The sequence below is a fragment of the Pollicipes pollicipes genome, unplaced genomic scaffold (assembly GCF_011947565.3).
Source record: "Pollicipes pollicipes isolate AB1234 unplaced genomic scaffold, Ppol_2.1 Scaffold_7262;HRSCAF=8765_pilon_pilon_pilon, whole genome shotgun sequence".
Classification (NCBI taxonomy): Eukaryota; Metazoa; Arthropoda; class Thecostraca; order Pollicipedomorpha; family Pollicipedidae; genus Pollicipes; species Pollicipes pollicipes.
The window spans coordinates 2,385,968-2,410,136 of NW_023597055.1; the positions used below are offsets into that span (position 1 = coordinate 2,385,968).

The following is a 24,169-nucleotide window of genomic DNA, read 5'->3' on the forward strand; positions in this document are numbered from 1 at the left end:
CACACGCACGCGCACAACTATCTAGGGGTAATCACAGCTTCGACGGAGGGTGCGCCGACAGGCGCGCGCTCCCCAATGCTCAACACTGTACAGACGCCTGCAGCGGCGGCGCCGGCGCTCAGTTGTAGATCTTGATGGCCTTCTCCAGGTAGTTGTACCGGGAGCGCTTTGGCGTCTTGTTGACGTGCTCCAGGCCCAGCCACGAGACGGCCAGCGTCGGTGAGCCTGCTGGACACGGCTGCACGTCAGCGGCGGCGGCGGGTGCGGGTGCGGCTCACGGTCACACACGGCGCCAGAACGCCGCGCATGAGCCGGGTCGACACCGTACGCAACAGGAAAGGAACACAGGCGCTACTGTCTGCCCGGCGGGTCCCACAAACCTAACAAGGAATGTGGAAATTTCGAACACGCGTAACCCCCCCATGAACACCACAAGAATAATGATCTACAGAAGTCACTAGGTGGAATGACCGCAAACATCTGCGAACCCACATGAACGATCCGAGATTAAACCAACGTGACCATCCAGCTCTCCTGGTGGGTTGATTGCACAAATACTGCACTGATCTGTGCGAGGCTGAACGAGCTAGTGCTCCGAGGACCGCTCCTCTTCCCATGCCGACTTCGAGCCACATAAAAACACCGCTAACCCTGAGCAGCAAAAAACACCGTTCGCTGTAATGCAACAGCGGACGTGGCGCCGCAACACCAAGCATTGACGAGTGGCATCACCATCTCAAAACGATCACAAAGACCTGGCACACACCAGCCGTGTTAACCAGGCAGGGAGAGGCGCGGCGGTAGGGGGGGGGGGGGGGCAGCAGTGGGGAGGGGTCAGCTGTCCTTTCAACTTCCAAGAGTCCCGTTCCTTGAACCGAAGGTCCCTTTCTTGCATCAGATAACCGCAGTTCCGGCTCTGCTTTGCAATAACAAGACCCTCTTCCGGATTTGGAGGCCTCCTTTGTGAATCAGAAGGGGTCCTGCTTTGATCAGGACACACATTCCTGGCACAGAAGTCCTGTTTGTGACAGAGGTTCCCTTTGCTGTTTCAAGACCATCCCTGTATTAATCAGAAGGCCCCATCATGGCATTTCAATTGTAGACATCTTTTTACATGAAAATTTATACACGCAGCGATTTGACAAGGCGGCACGTACCACCGGTGCCTCCTTGAGAGCACCGCTGCCTTGTGAGGAGGCCCCCTGGGAAACCCTGTTCCCCTCCCCCCACACCCAAGCACACTCAAAATCGGAGGCGCCGCCCCTGAACCAGCCCGCCCTGACCACCCTGCCCGCTGACCTGCGCTCAGTTTCGGTCGTATGTCCTGCATGTTGAGGTGCCAGTCGGCGTCGTCGGGCACAAACTTCTGCGTGCCCTGCGAGACGACCGCGAACCGGAACTTCTCGAACTCCTTCTCGGGCGCCTCGAGCCGCTTCTGTATTCGCTCCTTGACCGCCGAGAACGGCTCACCCTGGCCGGCGGCGACGGCGCGAGGTCAGGAGGCGGCCCGGACGCGTGGGGCGCGGGCGCGGGCGCGGGCGCGGGCGCGGGCGCGACGGGCGCTACACGACACGGCACCGCGCGGCGGACGGGGGCGGCACGCGCCGGTCCGGTGCCCGGCTACTGGGCGCCAGTAGCCGGGCCCATCTGGCGCCGGGGAATAACGACCGCGCACCAGCATCGTTTGCTGCAATCGGTTTTTGCGGTGAGCGGGTCTAAACCAGCTAGGCAAATTACGTCAGCAATTAGGGCACCTTATCCGTCAAGTGGTCGGCAGCCGCTCGACGAACAGTCAGCTGTATCAGCATGCCAGCAGTTCAGACATCGCCCTTTGGGCGCTATCCGGCACAGCCCGACGCGGCGGCGACGGCGGGCTACCCTCGGCGGCATGACACTGCGCCGGCCAGGCGCGCTCAGCACTCACGTCTTTGATTTTGAGCAGGAACGGCACGCCGAACGTGGAGAAGATCTCCTTTTGGAAGTGGGCGCACGGCACGAGCAGCTCGTCATCCTCGAGCTTCAGCTCGTCCCGCGGCGTCTCCTCCACGCGGTACACCTGACCGAGGGTGGGCGGGAGAGCTCAGCGTCCACGCGGTACACATGGCGGGGAGGGACCTCCGACCTGGCACGGAACTCGGCTTCTCATTCCACTACCCCCGATTAAATAACTCCATGCCTATGACCGACATGGACGACAGCAATTCCTTTTGAACAACAGTCAGAACGTCTTCCCAGCCTCCCAACACTGTTCAACACACGAGACCAATCCACAAGCCTCTCCCAGCACGGCTATCTTGACACATCCCCCACGATTGATGATGATGATGATGGTGGTGATGATTATGATGCTGATGCTGATAATGATCATAACGATGACGATGACGATGACGACGATGATGATGACGATGACGACGATGAAGATGACGATGACGACGACGATGATGACTATTTGGGCCTGAGGCCCCCAACTGCCCTAGTCATATGACGCCAGCAAATTCCCACGTTAGCATCCCACGTCAGCACCCCTGGCGAGACTGCCTCATCGCCGTCCGTCCCGGCGTCGGCCGCGCCGCCTCGCGGCCCCCGCCAGCCCACCTTGGCCGAGCCGACCGGCAGCGTGTCGAGCGCAGTAAGCTCCTTGACGACGCTGAGGATCTTGTGGCCGACCACCTCGAGCAGGCGCAGCTGGCCCGAGCCGCCGTCGGCCAGCTGCACCTGCTTGGCCGCCTCCTCCAGCAGGTCGCCCACCGTGCCGTCCTTGTTCGGGTACAGCACCAGCTCCTTCTCCTCCTTCAGCTTCGGACCAACCCAGATGCACTGTCGCGAGGGGAAAGGGGGGAGGAGGTCAGAGTCGCAAAAGCAGTGCGGCTGGAAACTGAACGAGCGACGTGTGCTTGTTTGTGCGTGTGGTGTTTACCTCCCCACACTCCACCACTGAGGACCAGTTGTGCTGTCACGTTATAGTTGATGATGGTGATTATCTATGCAAGCATTGTCTTCTGGCTGTAAAGCATCTACGCCAGCAAAGTCGGCCAGTTGTCGTACCTTTGGGAGTCAAACTACCGTCTCCCGCTATCGCTACACTAGCCCATGAATTACGACTGAACCACTTTCTCCAGGCCTTTCTGCGAAAAGACGTCCCTCCAATGTCCGAATAACGTCCATTTCAAAGGTGTGTGGAATTCCAACACCTCATGGGTCAGGGATATTCCGATCAGAGGTCTACTACAGTCGTGGACCGCTCGGTCGTGTCAGCCACAGTCCGTGGGCAGACCGCGGCAACCTTGGTCGCCTCACCTCTGCCCTCCGCCCGCTCCACATCGGCGACACCACCCGCCCCGCACAGTCACCGTCCACGCGCCGCAGACACCTGGACCCCACGCTAGCGTGATCACCTCACCGCCGCCGACGCACGGCCGCTCTCGTACTGCCTCGCGGCACTCGACTCCGCCCCCCGTACCACGCCCCGCCGCCCGCCCTGGCTGGACTCGTCCCTACCCCTCACGCCCGTGCTCCGCCACTGCCGCCGCCGCCGCGTACCTTGACCTGTCGCTTGTTCTCCAGCTCGTTGATGCGGATCGAGAGCTGCTGGTAGTAGATGCGCTTGGGCTGGCGCGGCTTGTAGCCCACCAGCAGGTCCTTCAGGGTGCCCTCGTAGGTGCAGCGCAGCGCGTTGCCGGGGCCCTCCCGGTAGCTGGCGGGCGGGCAGAGCGCCCGGTCATGGTCCGCTCTCGACGGCGGGCTACAGCACCGCTCGGCCGACAGGCCTCCACGGTCCCATCACGCCGGTCAAGATCCGGACACTCACCTTCAGAGACTGAAGCCTGGTTTAGTGCCGGACATGTGGCGCTGAGTCCGGTGGGGAGACTGGCGTTATCGAGCGGCGGCCAGCGTGGAACACTCACACACGGAGGCGACTGTACGCCGCAGAGCATCGCAAAAATCACACGACGCAGCGTCGCGAAAACCCACTGACAACCCCCTCCCCCCTCTCCACCTCCCCCAAAACGACACGGCAGACCCGCGCCGCGCCACGCCCGGTCCGCCCACGCACTTTTGCGCCTTGAAGAACTGCAGCATGTAGGGGTCAGTGCCGAGCCGGAGGGCGACGGCGCGCGCCATCTGGTCGTAGTTCATGCGCTGCGAGAGCTCGATCACCATGCCCGGGTCGGACGGCGCCGTCTTGTCGCAGAACGTCCACCTCCACGCGGTAGAACAGGTCCCTGCCGGGCGGGCCGGCACAGTGGTTACGCGGGGGTCCACGTGCCGAACGCGCACGTGACGGCAGGAGGGCGCTCTACTCCAATCTGCGCGCGCGCATGACACTGCAATGGGAGAAACCTTTTTTCGTTGAAAGGGAACGTGACGCACGTCCTCACGTCCCTTCTCGTGGGGCACCAGCGACAGCATTGATCCAATTAGCACACAGGGGCTATGGCGCAATCAGGATTCGAACCCGGGCCCCCACGTGGTAGCCCCACGCGCTAACCACTCGGCCATTATGCCAGGGGAGGGACGCGGTCTGCACCAAGTCAGAAGATCAGGTCAAGTCAAGTCGTCAAGTCACCAAGTCGCTTCTGCAGATAGGCGTGAATCGACTAACCTTAGCAAGTCTTGTCCACTGGACTTGTACCTGATTAAGAGCTGTCATAGATCAGCTAGCCCCAGTATTCACCGGGAAGTCGTCGTTAACGCGACGCGAGCGTGATGACGGTGTGCGGACCGGCGGCTCCTCTCCACTGCGTCAGCGCTCGAGTCCAACACACACCCTCAACGCGTAAGTCAGAGCTACAACACATCGTCAGACCTGAGACCCAGACTCAGACCCAGACCTGCTGTACGAGGTCTGGAAGTCTGCGCCGCCAGCGCCCCTCGCCAATCAACCGGCCAACAACACCCACCGATCGCGGCGCCACGCAAACGACCGGACGACCGCGGACGTCGGCGCGTGCCGGCCGCCGCCGCGCGATTCTCACTTGAAGTAGTCCTCGACGGTCGGCAGCTCGCCGTCGCACGGGTCGTGCTCGGCCTTCTGGAAGAGGATGATGTCGCCGTCCATCAGCTCCTCCAGCGCCTTGTCCAGCGACGTCTCCAGCTCCTCCAGCCGCTCCACGTAGTTGGGCTTGAGCTCCTCGTACAGCTGCAGCTCCGTGTCGGCCGGGAAGCCCGCGCGCTCGTTCAGCAGCGGCACCAGCTCCCCCTGGCGGCCGATGCGGGAAGCGTCAGTGGCGGCGCCGCAGCAGAGGTGGCGCGGCGGGCGGTCATTTGCCGCGACGGGAATCGACCCGGCCGACAACTGCGCCTCGGGACCGGGAACACCTGTGACCGGCCGCGCGCAGCTGGGGCTGCTCCCGTCATCCGACTCACGCTCGAATGATAACTGAGGATTCAGGAGGCGACGAGTGGCGCAGCTATTTCTGTAGCCCGAGGTCATTGCCAGGAATGGACGTGCTTCACCCACGGTATCTGCCTTACGATTATCCGCGGTTCGTTATTAGAGGCCAGTAGAAAACGAATCCACGACAAAACAGTCACGTAAAAAGCATTTCTAACCGTCTGATCGTTTTATACACCACAGCGACTGAACCCAAAGTAAGAAGCCATTTATACCACAGCAACTGACTGAATCCAAAGTAACAAGTCGACGACAGCACGCCTTACAATAAGGACCAGAGACCAAGCATCCAGAAAACAGCAGCATTCAATATCTTCAAACCGACATCCAGTGGCTCACGTCACCCCCCACTATCCAGGAGGCCCTGGTTGCCTGGCCGTGCTGGTGTGCCGGCGGTCACGTCCACGTCACCCCACACTACCCAGGAGGCCCTGGTTGCCTGGCCGTGCCGGCGACGTCCCCCCCCCCCCCTCCCCCACTACCCAGGAGGCCCTGGCTGCCTGGCCGTGCTGGTGTGCCGGCGGTCCGTCCCCAGCTCCGCCGGTCCTCTCGTCACTCCGCGCCTCCGCGCGCACTGCGTCAGCACTCACGGACTTTGCTGGTGATGGCGATGTACTGATGGCCGCAGTAGTGGATCTGCTTGGTGCGCGGGTCGTACAGCTTGAAGAACAGCAGCACGTCGCTCTCCTTGTCGAAGGGCGGCAGCGTAGCGCCGGCCGGCCGGTCGGCCGGCAGCGTCTCCAGGAACAGCGTCCAGGCGGACGTGGAGTCGGCCAGGTCCGACACCTGCCCGGCCCGGCGCACGGCGGTGAGGTGGGCCGACGCGTGTCCCGGCACGGGCCGGCACGGGGCGCGAGGCAGCACTGCTGTCCGCGGCCACCGAAGACGGCGGATAATGGCGCCGCTGGGCGATGCCAATCTTCTCATCCGAGCAAACATTTGCAACCGATACCAAAATCGCCATTCCGCGCCTCAAGATGAGCACAACTATCAACTAGTCCGCGCCCCTCCCGTGAAACGATGCACCACCAGGGGCAGCGCAATGCTTCACATCATTACACATGCCGCTCCTAACCAGCACCGTCCGGTGCAGAGCGGACTGACAGCCAAGCACGGACGTACCTTCTTGAGGAGGTCTCCCTCCATGTCGATGACGGTGGGCCGGTTGGTCTGGTTGGTGCGGATGGTCATCGGCCACGGCCGCAGCTGGTCCACCGGGATCTTCTGCGGGGGCGGGGCGGGGCGGAGCGCGTGACCAGCGGGCGGCGGCGCGGCACACGGAGCTCCGCCCACTCTCAGAGCCGCCGCCGCCGCTCACGCCGACACGACAGCCATACGGCAGGGTGCGGCGGGACGTACAGCACACGGCTCGGTCGGGCCGCGCGAGTCGCCGGCTGCCGAGGTCGAGGCGTTCGCCGCGGGACGGCGCCGACAACGGCAGGTACGACGTCAGCCCCCGCCGCTGCCGCTCGGGACACGACACCGCAGAAGAGGAGGGCGAGGGCGTCCCCACTCACGCCTTCACGAGGAAAAGTGCATGCACGGCCACCGGAATGTGACGGGGCGGCTGGCCAAAATAATCCAACTGATCTCTAACACGTGGCTGGTCTGGCCACAGCCGGCCTCGTCCACGAGCGGCCAGTCTCGAGCACAAGTCGCAGGACCGGCCGCTAAGCGCGCCGGCGGCGGCGCCGGTCGCCTCACCAGGCTCTCGGAGAAGAGCTCCATCATCTCCTGCAGCGTGGCCGACTTCTTGACGCGGAACGTGCGGTAGTTGACCTTCTCCGGGGTCGAACAGGTCGGGTCCGTGGTGACCCTCGAAGCTGTCCTCCAGCAACCACCTGACGGCGCGGTCGGGTCAGACCGAGGCAGAGACGAGCACACCCACAGAACGGCCGTCTTCGCTACCCGAGTTTCAAGGACAAAGCAAACTACAATACACAGATGCTTTAAGGTGGTGATGATGTCAGATGCTTTAAGCCGGACTCAACAGTTCACAACAAATGACAGCCGTCCCAATGCGCACAGGGTTGGTCGTGCGAAAAGGCACGAAACGTGAAATACCGCATCGTCTTTGAGTTCCGTAAGTGCCTTTCTAGATCCAACTGAAGAAAGATTGTACGACAGATCGCTCATGCAGCAATCATGCTTCTTTTTTTTGCCGCGAGATGCTAACCGCGTCTGGTGGACATCAGACCAACAACACGGGGCCCGCTGAGTTTTATTCTTCGAGCGGTCCATGAGGTTGCTCATGTAAAACTGAGCCGAGAGCCGGATTTGAAATACGGCTGCGTAGCCGGTGCGCATTCAATAAATTTAGAAATTCTCAACTCCCGGGCAAGCTTTAACAGTTATCCCACACATATGGCCGGTGCATAAAGCCACTGCCGTGTGAATCGCTACGACAGCTTGACGGCACCTCGTTTGCGGGAGGACCTACCACACTGTAGCACACGCCATCCCGCCGGACCAGGCAGCGGCCCTTCTCGTCCCGAGCCCAGTCAGCGCCGGTGCCGGACGTCATGCGCCGGCGCCGGAGCGCGTGCTCACCTGGACGGGCATGTAGAGATGCTGCTCGTTGCGCTCCTTCCTGCGGATGGCCTCCAGCCGCTTCTCCTCCTGAAGCCGCTCCGTCAGCTGGCGACGCAGGCGGGGCGACACCAGCGGTCAGGCGGGACATAATGTACAGTTGAACGCGACATGACTCCCAATGCCGAAAGCTTATGCACATTCTACCTCCACACATTACTTGTACTGCACAGCCTTGTACACAGCATGGGTCCTACACGACACGATGAATGATTCCAAAACTAAAACTGGTCATTACTTATGTAAAGAAGACTCGTAAAGGCTTCACGTACACCCGACATTGCTTCAACTGCAAAAACTCACACATAACACGAGTATTACACGACAAAACGTACGCTGCCCAAAACATATACTAGTCATTACTTCCACCACACAGACATGACCACAAGCCTTTGCTGTAGCACTAATTCGCGAAATGCAGCAGAATTAATACCGAGTATAACTTTTTTTAGGCGTAAGTTTTGTCGCGTAGCACTTATGTCGCGTATAAGTTTTTGCAGTTAAGTAATGCCGAATATAAGTACTAACCGCAGAAAATGTTTTCAGTAAAAGTATTGACGAGCACAAGTTTTTGCAGCATAACCTTAGTCGCGTAGCACCAATGTCACGCATAAACATTGGCAGTAAAGTAACGCCAAAGCATTCCTGTCGGCAGTCTTTGTTATAGCACTTTCTGTCGTGGGAGCATCCAGATGGCGGCGAAAATCACAGTCGAGACATCTCCCGGCGCGGCGAGACAGCGCGCCCGCACCCGGCGAGCGCCGCTCTCTCTCCCTGCCAGCAATCTGCGACAGCTGATCCCCGGTCGGGTGGCCCCACCGCAGCGGCACCACACAGACACAGACCAGCCAGCGCCGTGACTCCAGGTGCGTCAACGGGCGGTCACCGCCGCCGCGTGCACCCCTGCCGCCGGCGGCGGCCGAGCGCCACCGCTGCGCGCGCGCGACCCACCTCCAGCGGTATGTCGTCCTCGGTCACTTCCTGCAGCACCCTCGGCCAGCAGCGACTTGCGGATGTAGACCAGCATGTAGGCGTTGGTGCAGTGTCGCACGGTCAGGTTGAGCTCCTCGTCCTGGCCGCCAAAGTTGTGATCGATCGCCTCCTGGCGCGTGCAGCGCGACACCACGTCGTCGTCGAACTTGCACCACTGGCGGCGGCGGCGGACGGGGGGTTAACGTCGGAGGGGTCGGAGGACGGGCACCGAGGCGCCGTCCGTCCGGCTGGCGGGCGGGGGGGTCCGATCCGAGGCTGTCTCCCCCGCGCGAGTGAACGTCACTTGAGCCCGGTCGTAATGTCGGCCGCGGAGTGTCGGGAGTTCCCCTGCCCCGCCGCCGTGCGGTCCAGGGCCCCGGGGACGCAGAGCGCCGGCGGCGCCCGGTGGGCAGCGGGCGCTGGTATACACCCGGACCAGACCTCACACAGCCGCCCACTACCGGGGCGGAGGCGGCCTGCCGGTCAGTGAGAAGCCCAGCGCTCCGCCGAGACTGCGCCGGGAGTGCCGGTCGGCCGCACAGGCAGCCTCCGGACGATTAACAACAGGCCACGGACGCAGTCCCCGCGCCAGAGAACAGGCGTACAAGATACAATGCACCGCCGGACCAGCGACAGCTCCGCCGTGACGAAGCGTCGGCAGGCGTGGAGCACGGTATTGATGGGGCATTATGAGCCGACTACGTCACGAGCGGCGCCGGGCGAGGTTCGCACTCGAGCGAAGCGCTCCGCGCCCACCTTGCCGTCGCCCCTGGGGTTGATGAAGACGACGTAGTGGCCGCCGTGGTTGTCGCCCGAGTGGACGAGCACGGCGTGGAGGACGTAGTCGGCCGCCGGCGTGCTGTCCGGCGCCTGCAGGAACGCGTTCAGGTGCAGCACGTCCGGGAACTCGAACCTGCCAGCATCGGCGGCCGTCAGTCGGGGCGGGTCCATCAACAAGCCCAACACCATTGGGAAGCCGCGCCTGCCGGCCTCAGAATCCAGGCCAGGTCATGATCCGACGCGCGACGACCGTTGCAACTTGCAACCAGGATCCGACGCTGCGGCTTTGCACCGGCTCTGGAGAAACTGCGCGTGCGCATGCGCCAGTGCTCCGTTCACCCAGTGTCGGCGGTTCATGTCCGCGGGCGCGCGTGCTAGTTCGCGGTGAGCGTCACCATCCCCGATAACATCACGCCTCACGGGTGGCCCATTAAGCGACCTCGCATTAACGTGAGACCACAGCCCACGCGGACCAAGCGGAGCGACGGCGGCGTCATTTCATAATTGACCGGATGTCAGCCGGGCGGGCGCCGGCACGGCCCGGTCTCTGATCTTTGCGATCAAACGGGCGGGCCGCACCAGCGGGCAGCTCAGACAGCGTCGGCCGTCGGTCGCGGCGGTCACCGGGCGCGTGCCCCACGCATCGCCCGCGGAACCGATCGCCAAACAGAGACCGAGTCAAACTCCTGTCCCATCACCGCGGCTGCCGACGCTGCACGGTCAGCATCCGCGCAGCCCAACTTAACTTAACCTTCGCTTTCGCGATGAGCATCAGCATTGCTATGACGACGACTGGTCATCATCTGCGAGCAGTCGTCCAGTCGTCAGCAATGTGACTGGTCATCGATGACCTGGTGGTGATGACGACTTGGGGGCGCGCCGACGACCGAGATCATCTGGCGCCATAGTCCCGCTCAAACCAGAAAGGAGGCCCGCGCTCGCTGGTGCGACAGCCGGGCTCGGGAGGCAGGCATGCGAGCCGGAACCACCCATCGGACGGCTGACCGGGCGCCCGTCCCTCGCGGCGCCCTCCTCCAGCGTAGACAGACCCCGCACCCCTCCACTGACCGTCCCGCCCACCCGGGGCGCGCCACGCCACGCACCGGTCGTTGAACTTGACGCTGCTGTCGGTGATGGGGTCGTACTGGAAGCGCATCAGGTGCAGGTGCAGCACGGGCGGCAGCGTCTCGAAGATGACGCCCTTGACGGCCTCCTGCAGGCCGTGCTCACCGGCCGCGTACTTGTTGTCGCCGTCCAGTGTCTGCGGCTCCACGTAGTCCTTGAACGACTCGTATACTGGCGGCGCGCGAGGGCGGAGGTCAGAGGTCAGAGGCCAAGCGGGGAGCGGAACGAGGCGCCGGCACGACGCGCTGGGGATTATCGAACTGCCGATAAAATAGCAATAACAAAGAACTAACGCGTACAACGCAATGTGACAAGAAAATCTAGAGCCCCGTACGCGCCTCGCACATCTAATGAGAACAGGAAGGTCATCATTTAACAGTGAATCAACTGAGTAGGGTAGCTGAGCGAGCAAAAATTAAAGCCATCCATTGGCTATGACCGTCAAATCCCTCAGCCAAGCAATGCTCCAAAACGCTGAAATGCTCTACAATGCTGTCTGTGGTTCAGCGGACGATGCCGAGGCGCCGGCTCGCCTGCGCCCGATCCCACGTGAGCGAGGCACGAGGTCCGACGCGACACGTCCGCCACTCACTGTTCTTCTTGTCCTTGATGTTGAGCTGGATGTCGTAGTAGGTCTCGGTGAGGCTGGACTGGTAGTCGACGTGCTTACACCGGCAGTAGGAGATGGTCTTGCCCTCGAACAGCTTGGGGATGACGCCCTCCACGCACGTGCCCTTCATCTTGGTCTCCAGCTTGTCCAACAGCTGGAGCAGCACCGCAAGGTGAGGCGACTAGACATCACGTGAACTACGTCGCAATAGTCATCATAACGCGTGTGACTTGGACGTGACAAGTAAAGCAGTGTAGTCCGATTTCCGTCCTCCTTCGGCTTTAACCACGCAAGCTCCCACAATGACGTTGGAAGAGCAAGGCATATTTAAAGCATCAGGAGTATATCGGTCGCAAAGCCACGGCATGAAGTACAGCTCAGCTCCATAGCTGGTTGTGCAGCGCCGGTGCTACCGGGTAGCGCGTGACAGGTTATGACTGCAATGCGGCACATTGCCCTGTAATAATGATTCACTTCTGACATGCGCGAACTGCCGCACATCGGAGGGGCCCCAAGGCTCCGACCAAGACTCGCGACGGGGATACGGGCCTGGCCGTATCTTCCAGATATGATTTTAGCGGAAATATTACGGGTGGTGAAGATAATGAGCATAATTTGATGCAAACATCATGCAGAAGCATGACAACATACAGGACATTTTGCGACACGGTGTGATCGCTGTGCGCAGCGCAAGATTGGTAAGCGTGAATTATACTGACATCAAGCGTTGGAGACTGGTGCCTGCTCAAGCTTCCACAACTAAATGCCCACCACTATGGTACGAACTAAGCCGGGTAATAGGTACCTGACGCGAGTCCCTCAAAGTCTCAAGAGTCCCTCAAAGTCCCTCAAAGCCGCCCAACTCCATCCAGACAAGCCAGCCGCTGCTCAGAACGTTCCCCGTGGAAGCCACTCAGAACATCGGGCGCTCAGAGCTCTAGAGAACTCATGCTTGCCCGGGTGCTCGCCACTCCGCAGTCTCCGCCCCGGAGTGCTTATTGGCCCGAAGAACTCCCGCTCGGGCCACAGGCCGCGCTCGGCAAATCCAGCGTACACCACCGACCGCGGCGCCAAGTGCAGCCCGCCGCGCAGCCACCGCTCGCAGCACCTCTCTCGTCCACGCCTGCCGCCACTCCCGGGCAGGCGCGCTCCCCCACTCGGCGCACTGACCACTCTGAGGAACTCCTGCACGTCGTGCTGCATGAACGAGTCCATGGTCTCCCAGCCGAACGACTTGGTCAGCTTCTTGGTGCCGACCGGCTTGTCCGAGAACTGCAGCTCGTAGAAAACGCGCTGCAGCGCCAGCGCCACCGACTTGGACGAGTCGTCGTTCTCCGTCGGCATCTTGTACACCGCCTGCAATCGCAGACCATTAACGACCGGGGCTTCAGCTCCGGGCACAGGAGCGCGCGGCGTCTCTCGTCAACATCGGAATCAACAGCGCTCCTGAATACAGAGAGCCCGCGCACGCGTAAGCAGATGTTCAGCTGACACATGGAGATCGGGGTGGACGGACGGCTGTCGTTACGCGCCCACAGACAGAGACAAACAGACAGACAGACAGACAGACAGGCCCGCCTACAGGTGTCCGCCGCTCCGAGCTCGGAGATTTAGCACCGAGCAACACCGGCGGAGGGTCAGCAGAACGCGTCCCGCGCCGGCTGAAAGGCCGAACTCGACTGGCGGATGTGACAACGGACGGGACGGAAGGGTTTGAGGTGGTTCCACTTGCCTTCCATGACTGGTACGAGTGCCGAAGGTTTAGACAATCCCCCGCGATCTCGTGTTCTCCCCCTCCCTCCTACACACGCGCGCACACACACACTGTCAATCATCGTACACCTGCGCGACTACGCTGTGTTACACCTGGACTCGATTACTTGACTCGGACCTCCAGACATACGGCCTACCTCAACCGTAAACACTGACGTATTTTCGCGTGAGATCAAACGCATCCACCCCCTCACGAACCCACTTACTTAGCTGTAGGTCGTAGGGAAGCAACCACGGGGTTGTAGGTAGGGTTGTGGGGTTGTAGGTCGTAGTAGGTCGCAAGGAAAACACTACAACGCAAATATAAAAGCACATAAAAACGTTACACCACCGGGCCACGCCACTTTGGCCGACGCGCACAACGTCCATGGCGCACGGTACGGTCCGTCGACTCCCCGCACTACTTTCGTTCGGCGGCGCGCGCTCCGGTGGCGCCGTAATCTCACCTTGCGTATGGTGTTTGTGAAGAAGAGCGTCTGTAGCAGCGAGTTCATGTAGCAGGTGGCGCCCTGGTTCTTGAGACCCACGTAGCCGGTGTGCTTCTTGGAGTCCCAGCTGACGCCGTGCGGCGCGTCAGCGTTCACCTTGACCTGGGGTCGGCACAGGTCAACGGGGTGAGGTCGGGCGGCGGCGCCAGCTTCGTGAAGGGTCCAAGAAACAGTGGATGATTAAGACACTTAACATGACCACGTTTAAGCTCATTTATTGAATGAGTTTGTATGTTTCAGGCTCTCCAGGTGTTATCCCATGCCAAGAAACCAAAACAACCAGATTTCTTAAGCCACACAGCCGGCCACGACCGTTCAACGTCATCCCAGCAGGCCTTCAGCAACTGACAAAACACGCTGCAGATTTGAAGTCAGAATCCAGCAGCGTCACCTCAGCTTCGGCACGCCACGTTCGACATCTCAGCCAGCACATGTCGCGACGCAGCCGGCGTGGCCACCGCCCCCATACGACAGAGTACGCTCCGCTTGTCACCCGCGGACCACACGTCCTCCCGGCGCCTCGCGCTCCACACGCGGCCGGCACGCACCTGCAGTGTGATGGTGTCGTTCTTGATGTAGCCCCTCTCCTCGTCCAGCACCTCGTTCCAGGTCATGAAGTGGCTGAAGCCCCAGTCGTTCTCCTTGCTGTAGAACAGGTGGGTAATCTCTGCAACGGGCGACCGGCGGTCAGGCGCCGGCCTCGGCGCTCGCGCCGCCGTCCGGGAGTGTCCGGTCAGGGGGTCAGCGGCGGCTTCAGGCTGTCGCGGCTGGGACGCGGCGCGACCGGACGCCGTGTTCGGACGGTCGGCCGGGCCAGCCACGCTTCCGCCGGCGTCGGGCGGACGACCGAGCCACCCGACGCCGCCGTGGTAGCGCGCGCCGCCTTTGCGTTTGTGTGGTGACAGGCGCGGTGTTGCCCCCTCCGCGACCATTCGCCGATACACGCCGCCACTGACCAGGCGCGCACGCCGGCCGACCCTGGACTCCGATCAACATGGCGTGGCCTCTACCCGCCGGGGTCATCTCCAACTCGTCCCACGACCCACTACTACCCATCCCTCACCTACCCCCCCCCCCCCCACCCCCACCCCAAAGGCAGCAATCGAGGCCACCGGCCGCCACGTGTTGACACCCAGCACCCCGTCCCGCGGCCGTGCCGGTGCCGGCGTCACGTCGCCACCCCGGCCGACCGCGTCACTACAGAGCGCGCGAGGCGGGCGCGTCGGGCTGGCCGGCGCCGGCGGTCGGCGGCGGCCCGGCCACTCCACTCACTTCTATTGAAGTCGTCCACGCCCTCTTTCACAGAAAGAAGCCGCAGCTCGGCGCTCGCGTGGCAGCTCCAGGAGGCCGACTCCGAGTCGGCATTGCACTGCCCGGCACGCGGGGGCGCAGCGTTAGACGAGGGGCGTCGTGCGCGCGCGCACGCACGTGCAGCAGAGGTGGCGCTGGCTGAGCGACGAAGCGACGTCTGAATGAAAACATCGTGAAGACGCCCGCAGTGGAATTGTCATTGCGTGACCCCAGATGCATCAGAACCAGAACATGGTCCCAGGACACACCCAGTCTCCCCACATCAAGACAGAAACCAAGTCCAAAAGAACGCGATCCACGCGTACAACAGCAGCTTCCAGTCTAAAGGCGCATCAGAAGCAGCCCACCATCCCAACATGGGCACGTCCGCACCAGCACAACGCCGCACCGGAACCCCACAACACAACACAACACAAACGCCGACACGACGCTGCGGCCGCCGCACTGTACGCTCCGCCACGCTCCGCCCTCCCCCTCCCGTGCCAGCGGTGGCGACGCACCTGTAGGAAGAAGCCGAGGCTGCGCTGCGGCTTGCGGTCCTGGCCGGGATTGGTGCGCGGCATCACCATGATCTTCCACGGCAGGTTGCGCACGAAGCACGGCGGCGAGAACACCGACTCCTTCAGCTTGCTGAAGTTGGGCACCGAGAACGAGAACGTCGCCTCCGAGCGTGCCTCGTCTGCCGGTGGGGCGGGGCAGATCACATCAGGTCAGGTCACGTCAGGTCAGGCCAGGTCAGGTCAGGTCAGGTCATGTCAGGTCAGGCGGCCAACGCACGTGATCCGGGGTATCTCCGTGTTCGCGAAGTTACCGCACCACTAACGCCTTATTCGGGGCGTCTACACGAACCAGCAAACCATAGCTCAGGTGTTTACACGCTCCACACGCATCCTACACACAAACCACAGCCACGGGATATGCGCGAGTCCCTCAACCCCGACGACAGACTCAACTGCGCAGAAGGCATCAGTCCGATTCAGCGCGCGCCCCGGTCCACCAGGACCGCCGGCTCGCGAGCAGCCGCCGCCGACCGAAATCGAGCCCCTCGGCGGCCAATCGACGGGCGCCGTTCGATAACTCCGATACACGGGTGAGCGACGGTGTGCGTGCGTGCGGCCACCTCCGCGAGCGGGAAGGACCACCGCTGCCGGCCGCTAGTCGGCGACGGGGCCCACAACACACGGGTATCGCTATTTTGGGGCGCGCTGATGACAGCTGTGATTGCCTATCTTACATTTCGAACGCTACTTCTACTACTACAGTTATCTCACACTTCGTCCCATTCAGCACACCTACGGTCGCTTAGCTCACAATCGCTTCAGCTCTGTATCCCGCTCCCACCGAGCCCAGCTGTTTCAGTTCGTTCCCACTGGCCAGTAGTGATCTGGAGACAGGTGCCGCCGGAGATGAGGGGGGGGGGGGGGGGGGGGTGGTACGCACCCTCCTCCATCTCAGCGTCCTGGGTGGTGGTGACCAGGCAGACGTCCGTGTCGCCGTTCAGCTGCTCCGGCCGCGCGCCGCCGTCCGGCGCCGGCTCCACGGCCGCCCGCTCCGTCTCGTCCAGCGCCTCCGTCGAGTCCGCTGGCGGCCGGGCGGCGAAACGTCAGTTACGACGGTCGGCGCCGGGTGACAGCAGCGGAGGCCGCTGATGCTTGATGAAGCGGCCATTACGTGCCCATCCACTGGGGCGAAATGGCTTTGAATTGACTATGTTTGCACAGCCTTTCACGCCACTCTCACCCGTCGTGTACCGCACGGAACGGGATGTTGCGGCTCTCACATTTCAAGAATCACAAGCCGTGGCTGAAGTGCACAACTGCCTAAACTGGAGTTGTCTGAAGTGCACAACTGCTTCCTGCATGCTGTTCATGATCCATTAGTCCTGCAGAGGAGACAGGGTTCACCATCTGTGACATACGTCATGTCATCTGTATAAAGCATCAACAACCCTATTGCCAGCACGTTATGTCACGGACGCTGTTTTCATTTACTCTCGCGCCTCTTGTGAACAGAGGCGTCTGATCCTGGATGTAGTGAGGTGGGATGACGTAATGATCGCACGACTCACATGCCTCCACATCTGGATCACAGAAAAGCTCTGATTCAATCAGTAATAATGATAGGGGCTTTCCGTTTCGCCGACTGCCAGGGCCATTTCGATACGGATGCGTTTATTCAAATCATGTGGGATGTGGTGGTGGCGTGGCGGGGGCCGGAACCCAGGATCGTCAGGTCCAGAGCCGAGCGCTGTAACCACTACACCACCACCAGCTCCCAAAACTTATCATTTCAACATTTTCTGAATGCAAACTGGCAGTCAGCACAGATGCATACTATTACCCAAAACCACCACCTGTACCAAACAGTATCTTACCGCTCCAAGGCTTTAATCTAAGTATGCAGGAGACTGAATTATCACCATAAATTTGACCAGTCAAATAAAAATTAATATACATGAGTTTGAAATGCCATGGCAGGGAACAGGAAAACGTCCCGTCCGCAAATATATTTATTAAAACGTTACCACCTCTGTTCTCCCCAACCACTCAAAGCTTGAAGAAGCTGGATAACTCACCATGTGAAAACACAATCCCCCCCCCCCCCCCCCGCCCCGCCCTCCATTGGAGCACCAGAACAGCATAACTTCACGTAAGGTTGTCATTGTTTTGAAGGCACACAACAGATGGAGGAAATTTTGTTCGGTTTCTTTAAGGAAAAACCACGCCCTTCCCATCAATGTCATGCAAAAAAAAAAACAGCCAGACGGCAAAACAAATGGGTAAGTACGCGCCTTCAATACAAATGATGCAATTTTCTATCGGTAAAACTCGATGTTTTTTTTATAATGCCTCGGAACTCATGTCCCATATTTGGATCATTGCATGCCAACTCCACCAACGAAGGGTCACTTTTGGTACCCGACCATCTGGGATCTCGACGAGACTTGGTCCCTACGATTTTCTCTAACCCTGAACACGATTCTGAGGAAATTAGAGCAGTCGGAACAGCCGTTTATGAGTGAAGATTTTTTTATTTTGTGTTTTGAAACGGTACTTTTTAAACGATCGTATACGAGAAAAGTTTTCGGACTCAAAACTTAGAGACGATAAACCTGAGGTACGGATAATTCAACGTACCCGTATCTTCACAAATAAACACACATACATCAATTACAGGCTAAAGCTTTGCAAATCGATTAAAAAACATAGCTATCTAGACCTGAAACTGCGCATGGTTTTCTATTCTCCATACATTTTTACATCACACCTCATGACAAACACAGTGGGCATTACCATACGGACTCAACCAGCGAGCGATACATCGGTCCTTCGGCGCGCAGCGGTCAGCAGCCGCCTCTCCAACCGCCCCCTCCCCCCCCCCCCGTCCCCCCCCCCCCCACCTCCAAGCGGCGGATGGCCGACCCGGTCCGAGGCGTCACGCAGGGGTGAAGGAGGGTGACAAGGATGGAGGGACAGCTGCTGGTACGCGGCCCAGCAAGGGTGAGGTAAATGACGCTTGGTGGCTTAAGCAAACTTATTACTTACAACGTGTAAGACCATTCAGGGCATTCATACAAGCAACGTTGGCATCAGTTCTTCGCGCACATGGGGATGGAAGACGGCGAGGTGGTGGCAACCCGAAGCTTCTGTGCAATAAGCGACTGTAAGCGTCACAGAACCAAGGTGGGATACATATTCCAAACGACGGTGAATTCATCGCTGTGACAGGAAAAGAGCACAATCCGGAATATGTATTACTATACCGACAGATCTCCAACGAAGTGAGCTTCAGATGGGCATAAACTTCAGAAAAGTCGTACCTAGAACTTCTTCGCAACATGCCACGGATAAGTCCCCTGTGGCGGGGTATGTGAAGCAGTGAGGAGTCTCACTGCGCGAACTAGTCACCAAAGACCGACCGACAGCTAAATCATTACCCCGAGGGACAAACTCGACCGCTGCATCTCGGGCCATCTCCAGCCGACCGGCTTAGGAAGACAGTTGAGTACTGACCATCCTTTCCTAAGCCTACCAAATTGAACTTAACTAGTAATTCGGTCACATTATCATTGGTCTGGAATTTATGCAACATTTTAAAAATCGATTTATGAAACACACGCCAAAGCCCGGTCTGCACAGAAGGAAGGAGGGGAGTGCCCTGTGTCTGTCTTCCACTTTTCGGTCGCGGGGGCGGTGGGGTGGGTAGAACTGGTCGCCACTGTTATCAGTCTATGTCTAGCGCAAGGTCCATTTTGGAAGACCTAGACTTTTACTGCCCTGGAATAATGATACTCCGGTAACTTCTAGCAACATTATATCGTTTTCAAGATTTTGCATGGTGCCATCATATTGAAGTTCGCCTTAAGCTTCGTTTGGACATTCAACATGCTTGCAGCCTAGCTTCAATCCAATTTTCAGGCACAATGTTCATATATACGCTATCAGTGGGTCCGCTGAACCATACATTTCTTGACCAGCAGATATGCTGAGACGTGCGTCAAGGAAACTAGGAACTCCCATATTCACAGGATGGTCAGCGACACATGTCTGAAAATGCACGGAACTATCTAGACCTGAAACTGCGCATGGTTTTCTATTCTCCATACATTTTTACATCACACCTCATGACAAACACAGTGGGCATTACCATACAGACAACCAGCGAGCGATACATCGGTCCTTCGGCGCGCAGCGGTCAGCAGCCGCCTCTCCAACCGCCCCCTCCCCCCCCCCCCCCCCCCCCCCCACCTCCAAGCGGCGGATGGCCGACCCGGTCCGAGGCGTCACGCAGGGGTGAAGGAGGGGGGGGGGGGGGGGACGAAACTTCGGCCAGCCAATCTTCCTGTGTTCCGGACGTTCAAATGAATGGCCGCTTCTTAATGTGAGAACATTGAAAACCACCGGAAATTTCGTCAGTTTGCATGAAAACGTTTATGACGGTGTGTTGAACAATATCCGCTGCAAACTCGCGTCACCCAGAAAGCACAAATTACATAAGCAGTGCATCTGACGACCTCCCCACACAACCCAAAGGGCTATCCCGGCCTGTTTTTACCGGCAAATCCTGCCTCAAGTCGGCGGTGATGCGTGCGAACCAGCGACTGCCCTCCCCTTCATTACGCGCGCCGTCCCAGATCATTTCAGACAGCCAGTGATAGGGGGAAAGGGTTGGTGCAGCGGCCGTCTGCCGATGCACGCAGGAGCGCCGATTCGGTGCTCGATGGATGATTGGTACGAAAATGTCCGCTTCGTTTTTCGTGCAATACAAGGTAAAAGGCATGGGAATCCATAACTTGTGCTTGTTTTAAAATGCAAATGTCCATGTTTATTAAAACTAGATTTTCCAAAGTTCACCGAGTTGGGCTTTCCGGCGCTTCGAATGCGCGATCATACAACGCACATGACAGATATATGTATGTCGTACTTTTGGCCCATTGGTGTGTGAAATGTAGCCATCTGTGGGGCCAGTCTCCCCACTCATTTGGGCATGTGAATAGGCGCGAACGACCAATGCAGTAATGCTTTCCCAAATATGGTTGGGTAAACATTGCCTTTTCAATGCATGAAAAATGAGAAAATGTACTCAACTCAAAAAGCATAGCTTCCATCACCCACGTTTTCTCAAATCATTTTCTGAGCTAGGGAGATCCTTACTCACAACATTTTGCCCGAATCTCAGCATGGGAGGCATCAACTGGTTGATCTGGTGTGGAATGACCCATTTGACACACTTCACACTTAAAAGGTGACAAGTGTGTGTTTGACATTCCAAAGGAATGAGTTCCACAGCTGCCAGCATGTGTGTGTGTGCGATTGGAGCTCCACAACACACTCAGGTGCTGAGGCTGTATAGCATCACCTGCCTCTCACCCTGGCAGGAAGGGCAGGCACAACAGGGAATCAAGCCACACAGCTGTGAAACATGGCTGCAGTGCATGTGGCTTGGTCATTTATGGCATGGTTAGGTATGCATAGCAGCCCAACTGGAATGCTATGGAACATTATCCCTCATTAACATTCTGTGCATCCCAGTTGACATTCCACCAAAAATGCCCCAGAATAACCCTGTATCTCAGAGCAGTGTGCCACAGCTGTCACACACGATTCTCTGATTCTGAAGCAAGCTCCTCTTTGCCTAAAAGATATCTCTCATGTTTTGTAAATCTTGGGTTTGCTAGATGCATACTAGAAAAGCCATTTTGGCCTTGATTATATTACTGGCATGTTAAAGAATGTACTTGTTGACCTCAAACATGACTTCAACCATTTAAGACCTTTCAGAAGATCAAATTTGATGACATTTTCTGATCAAAACCAACTAAGGGAATTTGGGAGCACACTAGTGGCTTTTAACAAGCTATTTGGGAGGGAAAAGTTCACAGTCAAAGATGACAGGAGGTGTCCAGACATATATATCTCTCAGGAGATTATCAAGCAAAAGAACTGTGGTCACAAAAGGCAGCAATAGCAATGCATTATCTTAGCACAGCTTTCAACAGCTTTCAAGCCTGCCAGCCCATTACAATTGTACTGCATCACATTTGCAAACAGTTTGTAAGTTTCACATCCTGTGTTTTACCCACAGATAGCAAAAGTCAAATGAATGTTGTGATGGCAAGCAATGTAAAAATGTTGAAAAATGAGCAACAATGCTGAGTACCAAAAAATGCTCAAATTCACACAACATTCTCTCTCACTTCTTGCTACTGAAGAAGAGGCCAGGAAAATAAAGTGGACCATCAAATGTAACTGTTGGGTTGGGCTACATGTCAGCAGAAAATGGAAATGTGGTTTTGAGCTTGGTTACAAATAAGACAAAGTATACTAAAAGTTCTGTGTGGAGAGTGCCTTGGTTCCCTCACTTTAACATCCAATTTCAGCAATGACCAGGCTTTCATAATTTGACTGCTGGAAAAATAATAAAATATGCACAGTTGTGCCATGAGATAACCAGGATGAGAAATGTTCTCTAACAGTTACATTCATCAAAATTGTTTGCTTCTGGCAGACATATGCTTGGATCCCAAGGGCAGACCCTGAATCACCAAGTGTTCCATGCTACCAGGATCAAGGAATTTGGAAGGGGGCTCTAAGCACAAGTCAGCCTCTTCATTGACCAGAATAGTATGGCAACCTGCTATAAGCAATAAGCACTAACAATTTGTTGGAGCTCTTCTCTCTCCTAGCAATCAGACATTTCACTAGACACTCAGACATTTTAATTGACAATGTGAGATATTGAACCAAACCTTATATGGTGAATCCACATCATAATTCAACAAGTAGACCACCTGCAGGTTAAGGTGGCAAATAACTTTCAATTAATATGAAAAAGTAAGATCATTATCAAGATACCTAGTGCACAATTGCCACTTTGATCTGGTCAAAACATGTTTCTGTGAGATGATAACATGTCATCAATGAGTAAATCCAACCAGGTTCACAGGAAAGTGCCAATGAGTTTAAGTAAAAATTATATCATGTTCTATCTGCATCACCTTTTAAACAGCAAAAATGGCCCTTCCAAGCCATGGAAAAGTTACCTTATTTCAATGATCAATATCTCTACCATGTCCTGCACACATCATAAGTACTACATGCCTTTGTATTTAAGCGACTGCCAATGTTTTTAGCAATTTTTTAAGATAAGGTTTCATAAGAAAAAGATTATCAATTTAGGCCACAGATTCTCTAGTTTTGGTCATGCATTTTCAATATAGATACAAGAACTCCTTAAACAGCAAGTAATTGCAAAGTGTACACACATGACAGGTAACATACCACAGCTAATGACACTGCCCCCACTAATAGCTTGGAAATCTGAAATCAACCTACAGTTAACATTGTAACACCTACTGACTTCACCCATTCTTGCAGATTGGCTGGGAAATCTAGCATCTGTACTGGTTGAACTGTCAACAATCTATGGATTCATACATAGCACATATGGAAAGTCATGCCTTTTAAAATGTTATTAATGTATTAGTTGTAAACTTTACCATCATTGTTATTATTCGAAAGAAACATAACACATGAAAAACAAGAGCATACATGTAATCATGTCACTGTGCAAAATCTCATACCATGTCACTGTCACTGCCATTGCCAGAGCATCACAAAGTGTATTTCCATATTCAGAATTATTTATAAGGCCTCCAATAGCCTGCTGCACTACATCTTATCCATTGCTTCCTAGAAATTTGTGCACCTACTTCCAGAACCTTATTCCAGAAATGGAAATGACTACCCCAGTTGGCATCATTGATTCAGGTTCCCATGCCTTGGAAGAAAACAACAAAAAAACAACAAACGACTTGTACCGCCCCATCATACCAATACCCCGCCCCTCCAAAATTTCCGGTATGCATTCTGTCAGCAAGTGCTTATTTATTCACACCTGAATGCCATCATCTGAGAACAGTCTCAGTGAGAACATCTCACCTTCCTGAGTTTCCATGTCTTCAACACTGTTATAAATGCTGTCTTGATCTGGTTCTTTACTTTCTGGCTCCACTATGTGGTTCATGTTGTTCTCAGAGGGAGCGACAGGGACAGCCGCCAGTGCACCTTTCACTTTCCTGTGATTCGTGACCGTTTTATCTTTACCACCAGAATTTTTCCCCCGATACGGTCACTTTTACGTGCTTGCTCGCGATGCGCCCAATGTCTGCAAGCCGAGTATTCCCCTTCGGCGAGGGGTTCACAAGTGCTCCATGAACGAACGACAGTTCCCAACAACTAATTGTCCGCTGTCAATGACTCATACTATTACCAAGCTCTGCATGCACTAGCCGTCACTGTCTCCGGTCGAAATCTCCAGCGGCATTCACGCCACCGGCACATTCTCGCCACACACAAAACACAACACACATGCAGATTACAAATGGCGGCCGTGCCAAGCCGTGCGGTCTTTGAGAGCCAGCGCGTATGGGTAATTTTGCTCTTGTAACCCTAGAATATATAAAGTTGATACCAAATTATCATATTTTGCACTATAAATGTGTGCGAATCCTTGCAAGCTCTTTTTTGATGGTATGCAATGCATCTGCGATCATTACCGGGTCTGAGACTTTTAAACACATACAAACCTGCGCGCAAAAGGGCGAGACTGCGTGCACAAGTAATA

At 56.9% G+C, this 24,169-nt stretch overlaps 1 pseudogene; it reads right to left on the reverse strand.

Annotated features, from left to right (window-relative positions):
* Positions 1 to 23,660, reverse strand: LOC119113901 (ubiquitin carboxyl-terminal hydrolase 7-like; annotated as a pseudogene).
* Positions 23,661 to 24,169: the final 509 nt, after the last annotated feature.